The sequence below is a fragment of the Sus scrofa genome, chromosome 14 (assembly GCF_000003025.6).
Source record: "Sus scrofa isolate TJ Tabasco breed Duroc chromosome 14, Sscrofa11.1, whole genome shotgun sequence".
Taxonomy (NCBI): domain Eukaryota; kingdom Metazoa; phylum Chordata; class Mammalia; order Artiodactyla; family Suidae; genus Sus; species Sus scrofa.
The window spans coordinates 62,970,054-62,986,574 of record NC_010456.5 but is presented as its reverse complement, the minus strand read 5'-3'; the positions used below and the strand labels follow the sequence as shown (position 1 = coordinate 62,986,574).

Genomic DNA, 16,521 nt, shown 5'->3' with positions numbered 1-16,521 from the left:
CTAGTCAGATTCATTACTGCTGAGCCACAATGGAACTCCCATTTTAATCTTTAAACAGATAGATGGCTAAAGTTTTTTTTTTTTTCTTTTTTTTTTCTTTTTACCTTTTCTAGGGCAGCTTCCCGTGGCATATGGAGGTTCCTAGGCTAGGGGTCTAAATGGAGCTGTAGCTGCCGGCCGACACCACAGCCACAGCAGCGCGGGATCCCAGCCGCATCTGCGACCTACACCACAGCTCATGGCAATGCCGGATCCTTAACCCACTGAGCAAGGCCAGGGATCGAACCCACAACCTCATGGTTCCTAGTCGGATTTGTTAACCACTGCACCACGACAGGAACTCCAGATGGCTAAAGTTTTTTATATATATATATATATAATTGAGGTCTTCCATTCGTTTGTTAAAAAAAAAAAGTTTGGCTTATGGAATGTGAGTTGAGTAGGAGAAATATGAGAAAAACTGTTCTTGCTTGCTGTAAGTTAAATAAGATACTTTAAGAATCTTCAGTAAGGAGGAACACTCTAAAACTGGATGTTATAAAGGAAATTATATTTGTGACCTAGGCTAGAAAGAGGCAAAACCAGACTTAGAACCTGAGGCTCCTTACATGAAGGTCATTTGCACTCTGACCTGAAGACATGTGAGTTAAGAGTTTCATATGGACATGAAAAATGAAAAGTTCCAAATATATTTTAATTTACTGTTGGACCTCATTGCTCTATTTACTTAAAAGAAATAGGTGATCAACTGTGGCATCAACATGTAAAAAACCTCCCCCTTCATCATTTTGTGAAGGTAAAACTACATTTTAATCAGTAGAAGCAAACCTAAAATTGGTTATGTTAGATAATCCAATTTAAAAGCATGTGTTAAGAGCACTTTTAAAACTTTTTGAAATTATTGTAGATTCACATGTGCTGATAATAGATATTACAGGTAGTGCCTACATACCCTTCACTCAGCTTCTCCCAATGGTAACATCTTGTATAATTTATAGTGCGGTATCATGACCAGGAAATTAATACTGATAAAATCCACTTACCTTATTCAGATTTCAGTAGTTTTACAGCCACTTGTATGAATGTGTGTGTATGTGTGTGTGTGTGTATTTAGTTCAATGCAATTTTGTCATTTGTTAAGAATAGTGGGACTACCACCCAGTGTAAGATACAAAATAGTTCCATCACAGGGAACTCTCATGCTACTTTTTTTACAACCACACCATTTCCCTTCCTGCCCCTCCTCCCTAACTCACAGCAACCACTAATCAGTTCTCTATAATTTAATCATTTCAAGAATGCTATATAAATAGGCTCATATAATATTGAAAACTTTGAGATCCAAGCACAATTCCCTTGAGACCCACTCAGGTTCTTGCGAGTATCAACAGTCCATTCCTGGGAGTTCCCATTTTGGCTCAGCGGAAACAAATCCAACTAGTATCCATGAGGATTCGGGTTTAATCCTTGGCCGGGGATGCGGCATTGCCACAAGCTGTGATGTAGGTCAAAGCCGTGGCTAGAATCCTGCGTTGCTGTGCCTGTGGTGTAGGCTGGCAGCTGTAGCTCTGATTCGACCCCTAGCTGGGAACCTCCATATGCCACGAGTGTGGCCCCTAAAAAGCAAAACAAACAAACAGACAAACAAACATGGTACATTCCTTTTATTGCTGGGAAGTGTTCCATTACATGGATGTACCACAGCTTGTTTAACCATTTAGTAGCTGAAAGGCATTTGGATTGCTTCCAGTTTTTGGATATTATGAGTAAAGTTGCTGTGGAGATTCGTGTACAGGTTTTTGTGTGAATATAAGTTTTCATGACTCTTGGGATAAATGACCAAGAGTAACAGCTGGATCCAATAATAGGGGTAAGCTTATTTTTGAAGAAACCTCTATCCTCTTTTCCAGAGTGTCTGTACTATTTTACATTCCCACCACCAACACATGCGTGGTCCAGTTTTTCCACATTCTTGTCAGCATTTGGGGTTATCATAATTCTGTTTTTTTTTTTTAATTTTGTTGAAGTATAGTTGATTTACATTGTTGTGATAATTTTTGCTGTACCACAAAGTGATTCAGTTATATATATACACATATCCATTCTTTTTCACATTCTTTCCCATAGGTTATCACAGAATATTGAGTAGAGTTACACAGCAGATCCCTGTTGACCATCCTTTTCATATACAATACTGTGCATATGCCAATCCCAAGCTTCCAATCTATCCTTCCCTCCAACCTTTCCCATTTGGTAACCATAAGTTTCTTTCTGAAGTGTGTGAGTCTGTTTCTGTTTTGTAAATTAGTTCATTTGTATCATATTTTTAGATTTCACAAGTAAGTGATATCATATGTTTGTGTTTGTCTGGCTTACTTCACTTAGTATGATAATCTCTAGGTCCATCCATGTTGCAGAAAATTGATATTATTTCATTCTTTTTTATAGCTGAGTAATATTTCATTGTATGTACCACATTATCTTTCTCTGTTGATGGACATTTAGGTCGTTTCCAAGTCTTATCTACTGTAAATACTGCTGCAATGAACATTGGGCTGCATGAATCTTTTCAGATTATGATTTTTCTCCAGATATATGCTCAGGAGTGAATGAGAACTGCTGGATATATGCAGTTCTATTTTTAGTTTTTTCAGGAACTTCCATACTGTTCTCCATAGTGGTTGTACCAGTTTACATTCCCACCAATAGGGTGGGATGGTTCCTTTTCTCTGCACCCTCTCCAGCTTTTATTGTTTATAGACTTTTTGATGATGGCCATTCTGACTGGTGTGTGGTGATACCTTGTAGTTTTTATTTGCATTTCTCTAATACTTAGTAACATTGATCAACTTTTCATGTGCTTTTTGGCCACCTGCATGTCTTCTTTGAAGAAATGTCTATTTATATTTTCTCATTTTTTTGATTGGCTTGGTTTTTTTTTTAATATTGATCTTCATGAGTTGTTTATGTATTTTGGAGATTAATTCCTTGTTATTTGCTTTGTTTATAGAGATTTTTCTCCCATTCTGTCGGTTGTCTTTTCATTTTGTTTATGATTTCCTTTGCTGTGCAAAAGCTTTTAAGTTTAATTAGGTCCCATATGTTTATTTTTGTTTTTATTTTCATTACTCTGTGAGGTGGATCCAAAGAGATATTGTTGCAATTTATGTAAAACAAGTGTTCTGCCTATGTTTTCAGTGGAGCAGGATAGAAAGCCCAGAAATAAACCCATGCACCTATGGTCAATTAATCTATGACAAAGGGAGTAAGATTATACAATGGGAAAAAGACAGTCTTTTCAATAGACAGTCTTTTCAATAAGTGCTGCTGGGAAAACTGCACAGCTATGTGTAAAAAAATGAAATTAGAGCATTCTCTAACACCCTACACAAAAATAAACTCAAAATGGATTAAAGACATAAATGTAAGACACAATGCTATAGAATTTAGAAGGTTAACACCATTTTTTATTTTAGCACTTTTGACAGGTGTATAAAGATAGCGCCTGTGTTTCTGTAGTGGCTAATGAAGTTGAACATTGTTTCATGTGCTTATTTACCATCTGTTTATCCTCTTAAGTGAAATGTTTGTTCATGTCTCTTGCCCATTTTCTAAATGTTTATTTTTAACTTTTTTTTTTAAACTGTTGAGTTTGGAATGTTTTGTGTATATTCTGGATACAAGTCCTTTATCGAAGATGTGGTTTGCAAATATTTTCTTTTGCTCTGTAGTTTCTCTTTTTATCCTTTTCACAGGATACCTCACAGAGCAAAAGCGTTTTTGTTTTGTTTGTTTTTTGCGGAGGGAGTTTTGGCTTTTGATGAAGTCTATTTTTCAATTATTATTTTTTTTCTTTTTATGGCTGCACTTGTGCATACAGATGTTCCTGCTGGGGCCTAGGCTACAGCCACAGCAACACCGGATCCAAGCTGCATCTGTGACCTATGCTATAGCCTGTAGCTATGCTGGATCAAACCCACATCCTCACAGAGACAATGCTGGGTCCTTAACCTGCTGAGCCACAATGAGAATTCTTTCAGTTTTTTAAAGTTAATTTTTCCTATGTTTCTGGTATCATACTTCATTTTTATCCCTATGTATTATCTTGAGGTATGCATTTTTGCAGCTAAAAGGAACACTTCGAGAAGGGTACTGTTATGAGTTCTGTATGTTTTCATACTTTCAGCGGTTTACTCATGTTAGGTGAACTTCAATTCTTTGCTTTATAGCCAGCTGAACAGTGCAGGTGATAACTAGACACCTGGTAAATACAAACAGCATTTATGAAGACATTTTCCTCTTGATTCTCACAACTGATATTCTCTCTTTTTTTTTTTTTTTTTTTTTTTTTTTGTCTTTTTACCTTTTCTAGGGCTGATTCTACAGCATATGGAGGTTCCCAGGCTAGGGGTCCAGTCGGAGCTGTAGCTGCTGGCCTACGCCAGAGCCACAGCAACACAGGATCCAAGCCGTGTCTGCAACCTACACCACAGCTCCTGGCAATGCTGATCCTCAACCGACTGAGCAAGGACAGGGATTGAACCTGCAACCTCATGGTTCCTAGTTGGATTCGTTAACCACTAAGCCATGAGGGGAACTCCACAACTGATATTCTTCCTCAAGCTTTTTAATAGTTCTGTTTGGGGAACTATGCTTAGTTGGTTTGTGCTCCAAGCTACAAATCTAGGCCACGTACAAAGCCAATGTTTGGTTTTATTGCACAGAGTCTTGGTAGCATAGTGGAAAGTGCATACATGGAATCCCAAGGCAGCCATGCTCAAACTTGAATCTTCCAAGCTATATGAACTCTCCATGCTTCCACATTCTCAGGGTAAAGTGGGGATAACAATCCTAACTACTTCATAGAGTTGCTGTGAGAATAAAAGGAAAGAGTAATGCACACAAAACACTTTACAGAGGATCAGGTATACAGAGGTGCTGAATAAATTACACGTTCTGATCATAACTTTTCTGTGTGTATTCATGCTGAGATGATTTCCACCTAAAGCGAAGTCTTTCAAAGTTCTATAGCTGTTTCCACCCCTATCAAGATCTTTAAAAAGGAGGAGTTCCCATCATGGCACAGAGGAAATGAATCCGACTAGGAACCATGAGGTTGCGGTTCGATCCCTGGCCCTGCTCAGTGGGTTGGGGATCCGGCATTGCTGTGAGCTGTGGTGTAGTTAGCAGACATGGCTCAGATCCGACGTTGCTGTGGCTCTGGCGTAGGCCGGCGGCTACAGCTCCAATTAGACCCCTGGCCTGGGAACCTTCATGTGCTGTGGGTGCAGCCCTAAAAAGACAAAAAGCCAAAAAAAAAAAAAAAAAAAAGATCTTTAAGGAAAACATGGAGAAAAAGCAGTAGCTGTATTTGGTCCCCTAAGGCGGGGTGCTGCACACAGTAGGTTTACACCATGGAGAAGAGTGAATCTTCTTTGCTTATTTACAGAAGAGATGTTATCCAGTAAATACCTCTCCCCTTGTAATTGTATAAGAGTCACGACATTCCTAACAAGATGTGTCCCTTCAAAAACAAACCTGAGTTAAGAATTGAAGTTTGGAATATGATCAAAGAAAACACTGTAGAGGAGTAGGCGAATGAAACAAGGAAGGAAAGGTGGCCAAAAAAAGATGTGTTATCCATAAGGTAGCATTGTAGGCGGTAGGAATTTAATTCCTCTAAGTCTGTGAGATGGTGTGAAGATGTGACTCAGGATTTTCTCACTGGAGGTGTGAGGGATCTGGGTATTTTCTATCCATTTCCCTTGGCGTTGGAGGGTTGGTGCTCCAGGGTGGGCGTGGATTAAATCCCTGGTTCATCTCATGGCTCTGGGACAGAGAGAGCCCTTAGGCAAGCAATTAAGGGTGCTGGCAATGAGAAACTGAGTGAAGAAAATGATAAATGTCAAGAGGATGCAGCCATGGCTTTAATGGTTTCTGCTACAGTCTGTTTCTTGCCTCTCCTATTCCCTTGTATCCTGTTTTAACTTTATCTCATACTCTTTTGTTTTTTTGGCCACTGTAGCATATGGAGTTCCTGGGCCAGGGTCAGATCTGAGCTGCAATTGTGACCTATGCTGCAGCTGTGGCAACACTGGATCCTTAACCCACTGTGCTGGGCAGGGGGTTGAACCTGTGTCTCAGTGCCCCCAAGATGGCATCAATCCTAGCCACAGCAGGAATTACTATCTTATACTCTTTTCTAAGTTTGAGGCCAATCAGGAGGTGTTAGTGGTCAAGCTACAGTCCCCACTGCTGCAGTTCATTGCAAGGACATGACTGATATTTATCATCTCCTTCCTCCACCATCCACTCTGGAGCCCCTCCCCCCCATAGCCAGCACTTTAGCACCTGGAGGTCACTTACACAGTCAGGGACTCATGCCTTCATCTCTTGGGGTCTGGCCCCTGGTTAGAGTCTTAGTGATTCTGTAGTTAAATTGCTTATTTACAGTTCCTGGAGGGCATGGCAGCATCAAGACAGGCTCTGATGAATTCTCTGGTTCCAGACCTCTCTTCTATGCCTGTCATGTAGCACCAACCCTTATCAGTTTATCATGATCTGAGACAGTGAGCTGTGGCAGTGTAGACACTCCTTTCTTGACCTGCCCATGATGAGAAATTTGGTGAAACCCTTACTGTTTTCTCTGGCAGAAGCATTCTCCTCACCACCGGCTCATCCACACTCTTATTCCCCAGAGCTGAACGAAGGTGGGAGTTTTATCCAGCATAAGGATATCATCTCACTTCTGCATCTAGGAATGAAGAAAAAGCCATCTACTGAGAGACACACTTGGGCCAATTCTCCGTTTATTGTGTCATCGCCACTCCCTCCACTCTGCCGGGGTATGGTGACTTTCTCAGACCCTGTACCAAACATTCCTCAAGTGATCTGGTCAATTCCCTTCTCCGCAGTGTATGATTACATGGGTAAATGACCGAAGGATCTTGGGGGGATGCATGAAGTAACTTCTTGTGCACTTGCTCTGGTATTATAGGTGAATGACTTCAGTAGCTTCAGTTGGTTGGCTCTGGATCTTAGAGCTGATTGCTCCAGAAAGTAGGCAAGAGTTGGAGTGTCTGTTCATTGTCTCCTGTCAGTCATTGGTTGAAGGCTGTCCTGGGGAGCATTAATTGCTGGCATTCCTGGTCTGCCCAGGGGGGAAAAGAGTGGGTTCCTGTGATGAGAGAACGCCTTTAGGCAAAGAGCTGAGCTATTGGCAGTGGGAATTGGAGCCAACCTGCACCGAAATGATAAGCATCCAGGGACCACCTGGCCTAGGGCATCAACCACATTGTCGACAAACTAGTTCCTCCGAGTTTGGAATAATTTGGGAAAATATTACCCACTGGTTTCAGAGAATTCATTGCATTTGTATGTCAGCTAGCTACAGGATTTATTTTTTCTTCCAATCCCAGTTTATAAACTGCCTGTGGCTAGGACTTATTTTTTCCCCTCTAAATAGTGGTAAGAACTGCATTAGTAAAAATCAATATAAAAGCCACACATATGATCATTGAGAAAATGCTATAACACAGACATGGAGAAGGAGCCATAGGAGCACTGAAGAGAAACTTATTATTCTGATGAGCAAGTTGAGGGAAAAAAAGAGGCAGAGACCTTGGGACTCTCTGATGATTCCCGGGTCTCCAGCCTCATTTCTGCCAGCATCAGAACATCCCCAGGAGAGAGAAAAGATTTGGCATGTCATTCTAACTGTATCAAAAAGGAAGATGAATAATACAAAAATTAACATGCTCAAGGTTACATCATGAGTTTTAGGAATACAGAAGTGCTCCTTAATTCCCAGTTTAGTATTCTGATACTCGCTAAATTATTATCTCGCCTCAATTGCTATCTCAAATTATATTGGTAAGCTCAGACGCCACAATCTGTTTTCTCTGGGGGATGGGAAATGACAGCCGATCTGTCATCCATCTTTGCTTTAGAACAAAATGTGACTTTTATGCAGCTACAGTAATATATGTATGCTATAAAAATGCCTTGCAGTCTGAAAATGCTACAAATAAATTGGGAAATGAAGACTAATGTGCTACTGAAAGGTTATAATTTTCAACTATCTTCACATGAGTCAGACTTCATGTGCCAACGCTTTTGTGAAATGGGGTTGACAGCTCTTCAGCATCAAACAGAAACATGATAGAATTCATCTCACACATTATAGAAGTCTTGTATTCACCACCTCAAGTGACATAGGGGTCTTGGGGCCTCCTGTTGCAGGAGTGAACCCAAAAGCCATGGAGCCTGACAGCAACATTGTCTTGTGAATTTTGTTCAGACACAATTTCTTGTTACTAAATTTCCCTTTCAGGAGTGTTTTACATCAAATGGCCTATAGTATAATTTCAGTTATATTCCCATGTAGAAGGCAAGGATATTTGTGCACTGCAAGTGTCAGTACTTTATTCTCAATATTTAGAGTAGTTTTAGCAAAAGCTGCCATATATATGGTGCATATGGCGTACACATACATGTATAAACAAACGTGTATGCACACGTGCGTGCACACAATATACACACGCGTATACATGTATGTATATGTAGGGATGTATGAGTGTCCATATGTGTATGCATATACACATGTGTATACACATGTGACGTGTATATACATATATGTATATATGTATACACACATATAAGTGTACATACATGTATATACACACATGGCATACACACATATATGGCATATGTATATATATATAATGTATATATAAGTATATATATATTTATGGCAGGAAGGAATGTATATGTGAATAAAAATTTAATTTTTAAGTGTTTCATCTACTCTGTACATTACTTTTTTTTTTTTTGGCTCTTTTTCTTTTAGGGTTGCACCCGTGGTATATGGAGGTTCCCAGGCTAGGGGTCCAGTTGGAACTATAGCCACCGGCCTATGGTGGAGCCACAGCAACTCAGGATCCCAGCTGCATCTGCTTTCTACACCACAGCTCACCACAATGCTGTATCCTTAACTCACTGGGCAAGGCCAGGGATTGAACCTGCGTCCTCATGGATGCTAGCAGGGTTCGCTAACTACTGAGCCACAATGGGAGCTCCTACTTTGTACATTACTTATAGATGAGAATTGGGACTGGATACTTGAAATCATTCAACTCTCAGAGAGTTCTAGCCATTCAACCATGGTCATTTTATGGATCTTTGCTCCAAATCCTTGCTTTTTGTTCAAACATGGAGTGAATAGCCAGTTCCCTCCCTTTCTACCCTCGTGAAGCACAAAGGAGAAGTTAATTGGAGGGAAGGAAGGGGTTTGATTTCTTGTGTCACCTCCCAACCAGCCACACAGTCATAGCATCACTAGTATATTGCATTAAAACCTTCTATTTCTCTTTGGATATTTAAACCACTGAGAGCTTGTAGAATCCATTGTCTTCTTTTGTTTTGTGTGAATGGGGATTATAATTACATTTTCTTCTTTCCAGTTCCTCAGAGATTCCTTAGCAGTTCTCTGTGATCCCTGTACTGTTCTTTGTCCAGCTTGAAACTTGTTTAGAACACTTAGGTCCTCATTTACAACCTCTGTATCCATCTGTGGCTTCAATTCCTTCTTGACAGTATTGATTTCACCGTTCCCAGTGTGACAGCAATGCTTTTAGACAGAGCAGATGGAAGTAAAATAGAAGCCGAAGTAACACATTTGTTCTTGTGGTCTCTGAGTATTAAATCTTTGTCCCTAAAGCAGGTTTAACACAGCTTATATCATAAACTAAAACAAAGCAAGCAGCAAAAAATTAAAAACACTATTATCCACATTATCTCCCTTCCACCCCATAACTCAATTAAAAAATAGTCATCATTAAAACATAGTCATCATTAGCTAATTTAAAGATTCACTTCATGTTGCATGACCTTTCCTTTTTGTTTTTTTTTTTCTTTTTAGGGCTACAGCTGCGTTTCCTAGGCTGGGGGTCACATTGGAGCTGCAGCTGCTGGCTTATGCCACAGTCACAGCAATGCCAGATATTAGCAATGTCTGCAACCTACACCATGGCTCACCTCAATGTGGTATACTTCACCCACTGAACAAGGCCAGGGATCAAACCCCCATCCTCATGGATACCAGCTGGGTTCATTAACCACTGAGCCACCATTATGGCGACCCTTAAGCAGAGCAACATCTTTGTTTTTGGGTTTTCAGTTTTTTGTTTGTTTGTTTGTTTTTTGTTTTCCTTTAGCAGGAGAATGTTTATTGTAGGGCCAAGCCAGTAGAAAGGATGACTTGTGCTCAAAAACCCTGAACTTAGAGCAACATCTTTGAACTTTTGTTTCCTCCTTTGTAAATAAACTGTTAGGATTAAATGAAATAGCATATGTGAAAGTTCTGCCCAGTGTGCCTAACACATGACAGGAAATCTGTGAAGTTTCACCTGCCCTTCCTTTAAAGAAACTGATGAAACTGATGCATTATTGAAAGTTACTTTTTTTTACAGATCTTTATCTGTAAATTTAAAGAAATGAAAGTAAGGCAAATTTTGAATATGCATTCTGAATATTTTTAAAAAAGTATCAGGAGTTCTCGTAATGGTGCAGTGGAAACTAATCTGACTAGGAACCATGAGGTTGCAGGTTCGATCCCTGGCCTCGCTCAGTGGGTTAAGGATCCAGCATTGCCATGAGCTGTGGTGTAGGTCATAGATGCTGCTCAGATCCCTCATTGCTGTGGTTCTCAAGTAGACTGGCAGCAATAGCTCTGATTCGACACCTAGCCTGGGAACCTCCATATGCTGCAAGTGTGTCCCTAAGAAGACAAAAGACAAATAAATAAATAAAAAATTATCAGGACTTAAGCTCTCAAGATGTATTTTCCAGTCTTTTCCTAGCAAGATTCATTTTTCAAAGTTTGTAATTTTTTTTTTTTTTTTTTTTTTTTTTATGGCTGCACCTGCAACATATGGAAATTCCCAGGCTACATGTAAAATTGAAGTTGCAGTTGCAGGCCTACGCCACAGCCACAACCACAGCAGCATCTGTGACTTATGCTGCAGCTTGAAGCAATGCCAGATCCTTAGGCCACTGAGTGAGGCCAGGGATTGAACCAGTACCCTCACAGAGACAATGTTGTGTTCTTAACCTGCTGAGCCACAATGGGAACTCCAAAGTTTGTAATTTATGACTGATATTGATACTGTTGAATTTGTCAGAGTGTCTTTTAATCAACATGCACTCTTTCTCATAACCAATTCATACATCAAATACTTGGATAATAAAGGAAATAATTTTAATTGCCAGGTCTGCACAAACTAACATACTTCAACCTAAGAAATTTTTTCGGAGGATGCAGGGTTGTGATCTCCTATTATTGTTATAAATCAGGCTCCAGAGAAAATTCTTTCCAGTGTCTATTATTTTATTTCCATTATTGAACAAGAGATATCCATTTATTTATCACAAAATAAGACTTCTTTTGAAATAGAGAACTGAGTGAAAAACTAAACTTAAAAATACTTGAATCAATATTTTTAGTTTAAAAAATTGTTTGTGGGAGTTCCCGTTGTGAATCTGACTAGTATCCATGAGGATGCGGGTTTGATCCCTGGCCTTGCTCAGTGGGTTGGGGATCTGGAGTTGCTATGAGCTGTGGTGTAGGTTGCAGATGCAGCTTGGATCTCCAGTTACTGTGGTGTAGGCCATCAGCTATAGCTTGGATTTGACCTGGGAACTTCTCTATATTCACACCCTAGACCCTAAAAAGAAACAAAAACAAAACAAAACAAAAAACCAACAAACCAAAAATTTGCTGTTAAAAGCCAATTAGAAACCAGGTTAAGTAAAAAGGTCAATCTATTGGAAGGGTACTAGGGTTCTCATGGAAAAAGCAAGCCGTGTGGATGTTAAAGGTGCTGTTGAGCCTTAAAGTAACAACTGAAAACAAAGAGACTGAAACACAATCAAGCCTCAAACTTTTTCTTCTGTATCTGATTCTGAGTTGTCATCCTTGTCTCTCACCACGGACTTGCTTTCTCCACAGCATAAACCATGAGCTGGTGGGTCTTGAGTTTTTACCTTACTGCTCCATCCAGTAGAGAAAGAACAACACTACCCTTGTCACCTTGAAGACCAACAATCCCAGGGAAGGAGGTCATTGGTGAAGGTTAGGCCAGTGGCTACTCCTGGACCAATCAGCTATAGAGAGGGAGTGGGATCTGGTGAACACATGGCAGCCCCTGTAAAAATCACTTAGGTAGAATGGGAGGCAGGTTGGTGGTGACTGGTTAGAAGACAGTAGTAGGTGTCTTTATGATGGGGCGCTGCTGTTTTTCCACAGCCATCTCCCGCATCCTTCTTATGCTTTCACCTCTGAGAGCACTGCACCAACATCTTTCATCCCCGGGCTTTTGCTCACATTGATCTTTTTAATTTTCTTTTTATGGCTGCCCCTGCAGCATAGCGAAGTTCCCAGGCTAGGGGTTGAAAAGAACTGCAGTTGCCAGTCTACACCACAACCACAGCAACACCGGATCCAAGGTGCATCTGTGACCTCTGCCACAGCTTATAGCAATGCCAGATCCTTAACCCACTAGAGCGAGGCTAGGGATCTAACCTAGCTCTTAACCTGGCAAGCCACAGTTGGAGCCCTGCTCATATCGATCTTTTCGCCTGAAATACTATTCTTTTTCCCTTCTCCTAGAAACTCCTCCTTCTCCTTTTATTTACCATTTAAATATACTGACCACAAGCAAGTCTTCTGTGACTCCTCAAGTCCAGGTTTCAACCAAACTTGTGCTAAGGGGTCCAATTATAGCCTAAACTTCTCACACCAAGGCAAATATCATATTATATTGACTCCAACCCAAAGTAGGCTACAAAACCCTAAGCATGGAGAGCCCATTCATCATGTTTATAGCACTCAGCCCAACATCTGGCACAAATAACTGCTCAGTAAACAGCTGTTAAGTGAAGGCATAAACCAAGGAACAGGGAATAAGCATAATTTAAGAGCTGCGGTAGATGGGAGAAGGCTGCAGTCATGGTAAACTACATAGAGTTTGAGGGTTTTTTTGGATAATCCTTTAGCCAGTTTAGAACTGTGTGTTTGGCACTGTGCCCCAAACCTAAAACACATTATTTTACTTAATCCCTATGAGTTGATTTTAGAATTCCTGTTTTACATCTGAGGGAGCTTAAGTAATATGCCAGTTGTTCCACTCCAAGTACACGGAGTAGCTGAGTTTAAAACTCAAAATCTGACTCTAATGCCAAGGACCTTAACCATAACTCTGCCTGCCTTGATTCCTTTCTCGCAGTTCCCAGATGAGAGAATAGACTCTTGATTCTTCCAGTCCTTGAAGTCCATGTGACACTTGTTTTCAAGAAGAAAGGGAATCTTCCCAATTAATACATTAATACATTGGCCTGTAGGTTCTTTGGCCATTGAACAAATTGTTAAATTCTTATTCCTCCTGGTGGTGAATAAAAATGTGAAAAATAAAATTGGCAATTATAGTTTAACCACCAGGGAGAGGAAGAAAAATGATTAACTGATTAGTCATTTGTTGAAGCTTGTTAAGATTCAATAGGTATAATGATGTAGAATTAAAAAAATCAGTTTGGTAGTTATTTTCATTCTGTTTTTCTTGTGAGCATGAGTAAACTTTCCAGAATCTGATGAATTATCAGTACTGAATGATACCTAATTTACAAGCAATGCCATAATTACCTAAGTTTTTAAATTTGCTTTTTTCTCAGAGTTCAAGTTGACATGTAACAGGTTCACCGTGTCAAGAAATTCTTCCAATTCTATCCTTGGTTTATTCTGATGGCAAATTTGTCTTGGGCAGCTCCCCTAGAAGGCAAGTGTCTTATATGTCCTTCTGTTCTGTCTAGATTACAGAATTCAAAACACTTGTGTGACAGGTAAAACTGTAGCCCATCATTCAGACGGCCTTTTCTTTTTGGTGCTCTGTAAATTCAGCTCTAAAATCAAATAGATAGATGGATCTATCCTTCAGATGGACATGCCATTATAGAACCACGAAGGATAAAGACGGGCATGTGTATCAACTTCCCTCTATACATTAACATTTTTAACTCTGATCATTTCCAGATCCTATAATTATAAATCACTGAGATGGATTTTTGAGTGTAATTTACTAGAGCCATAATTCTTGATGAGATTGCAACAAGCGCATCAGCCTCTTTGATTAATCAGAGCATGTGTTCCTGTCAATGATTGAGCCTCCGAAGAAGTCCTATTTATATATATCTTTGTGTCCTTTCTCACCTGTAAATGCATCAACTTCAGAGAAAAATATTCCTCCCTTCCATATTTTTTACTCCTTTTTATAGTACTGCTCCCCCGACCACTGCACTGCTTTAGCACCCAGTGGACACCTGCTTAACAGTGAGTGACGACACTTTTCTCTTTGGGGTGCAGTTGCCTTTAGAGAAGTAATGCCAGAATTTCAGTAGTGTGCTCTAAGTGTGACACTAATCCAGAAGCTGTCGGTGATGGTGGCTTAGGATAGTTTCCATATGACTTGGCAGTGATTTCCTTTATTTCTTTTTTTTTTTTTTCTTCACCTACCACAACTAATAGCAAGTCTAGTTAGTAGCTCTACCCTTAACATATATCCCAACTCTTTGCACTTCTCTCTGTCTCTACGATTATTAACCCAGACCAAATCATCCTTTTAGGTTAATTACTAGCTTTTTGGACTGCATTCCATGCTTCTTTTTTCCCTCCATCTGCTCCAAACCCTGCAACCCCTTTCATTTTTTGCACAGCAGAAAGAGAATATAAATGATCCTCTAAGCTCATTGAGGATCAGACACTTCAAGTTTATTCCACCTTGGAAAATTTGGAAACTTCTCCCCCTTCCACAGCTGGCTCATACTATCTTTCACATCTAGCCCAAAAGTCATATCCCTTTCTTTCTTATTATTTTTTTTTTTGTCTTTTTTGAGTCACACCTGCAGCATATGGAGATTCCCAGGCTAGGGGTCAAATCAGAGCTGTAGCTGCTGTCCTACCCCACAGCCACAGCAATGTTAGATCCGAGCTGCATCTGCAAACTACACCACAGCTCACAGCAATGCCAGATACTTAACCCAATGAGTGAGGCCAGGGATCAAACCTGCGTCCTCATGGATTCCAGTCAGATTTGTTTCCATTGAGTCACCATGGGAACTCCTCAAAAATCATTTCTTAGAGAGGACTTTAAATCTTTTTTTTTTTCTTGCAGCCCTTCTCCCATCTTTGCCTATTCATAAATATACATGGCATTCATTAGTCATATTTCAAACAGAAAATAGTGACTTTACAGAGGCACTTATGTTTCAGTACTTTAGAACTCAAAAGCAATTTGAAAAGTGTTTTTTCTAGTTGTAAATTTAGTCCATGCTTAAGAAAATATGAAAAACATAGAAAAGTAAAGGAAGAGAACTAAAACCACCCATAACTCCATTTTCCTGAGGTAATATTATTAATATTCAGCTAGTTTCTCTCTCCTTTTGTGTACGGTCATATGTATCATACACTATTGTTCCTCTTTAGAATGCCTGGCATATGATAATCTTCCCTGACAATCTAGACAGCTTTTTATCTCATTAAATCTCATTAGAGTGTTTTTTGTTTGTTAGTTTGCTTTTTAATGGCTGCATCCATGGCATATGGAAGTTCCAGCACCAGAGACTGATCCAAGCTTTATCTGCAACCTATGCCATAGCTGCAGCAACATTGGATCCTTAACCCACTGTGCTGGGCTGGAGATTGAATCTGCCCCTACTCATCAGTCAGAGCCACTGCAGTCAGATTGTTAACCACAGCAGGAATTCCAGAGCTTTGTTTTAAATCCAACTAGTCCCAGAGTTCCCGTTGTGGTGCAGTGGAAATGAATCTGACTAGCATCCATGAGGATGTAGATTCAATCCCTGGCCTCACTCAGTGGGTTTAGAATCCAGCATTCCCATGAGGTGTGGTGTAGGTTGCAGATATGGCTCAGATCCCGTGGGGCTGTGGCTGTGGTGTAAGCTGGCAGCTGTAGCTCAAATTCAACCCCTAGCCTGGGAACTCCATATGCTGTGGGTGTGACCCTAAAAAGGCAATAAATAAAACTAAATAAATCCAACCAGTTCCAACTGCATATTAAGATCAACTCGCCACCACATTCTAGACAAGTTCTTTCCCATCTGCTCCCAACCTATTACTTAGACTGGGACCCGCCTGGCTAATCTTTATCCTCTTTTCCATCAGCCTAAATCAAAGATTCGTTCCTTATTAGTTTATCTCGGCTAATATTTATTTAAGACCTACAGTGTGCCAGGCAGGCACTGTTCTTGGGCTGGGAATAAAACAGTGGATATAATGAAGTCTCGGCTCTCATGGATTTATGTTCTGTGGAAATCTTAGACAGTGAGAGCTGGGTGAGTGGCTAAGATTCACAGCAGTGAGTGAAGTGCTCTTTTAAATAGTGTTGTGGGGAGATTTAAGCAAAGACCTGAAAGAGGTGAAAGAGTAAACTCTGGGGCTCTCTGGAGGAATCT

General features: G+C 40.1%; 1 long non-coding RNA gene across 1 annotated transcript in view; it reads left to right on the top strand.

Moving 5' to 3' along the window:
- LOC110256799 overlaps window positions 1-13,822 on the top strand; it is a 51,988-nt gene extending 38,166 nt beyond the window's left edge. The window contains exon 4 of the long non-coding RNA XR_002338807.1: window positions 13,726-13,822. This is a non-coding gene — a long non-coding RNA (uncharacterized LOC110256799). The remainder of the gene's footprint in view (window positions 1-13,725) is intronic.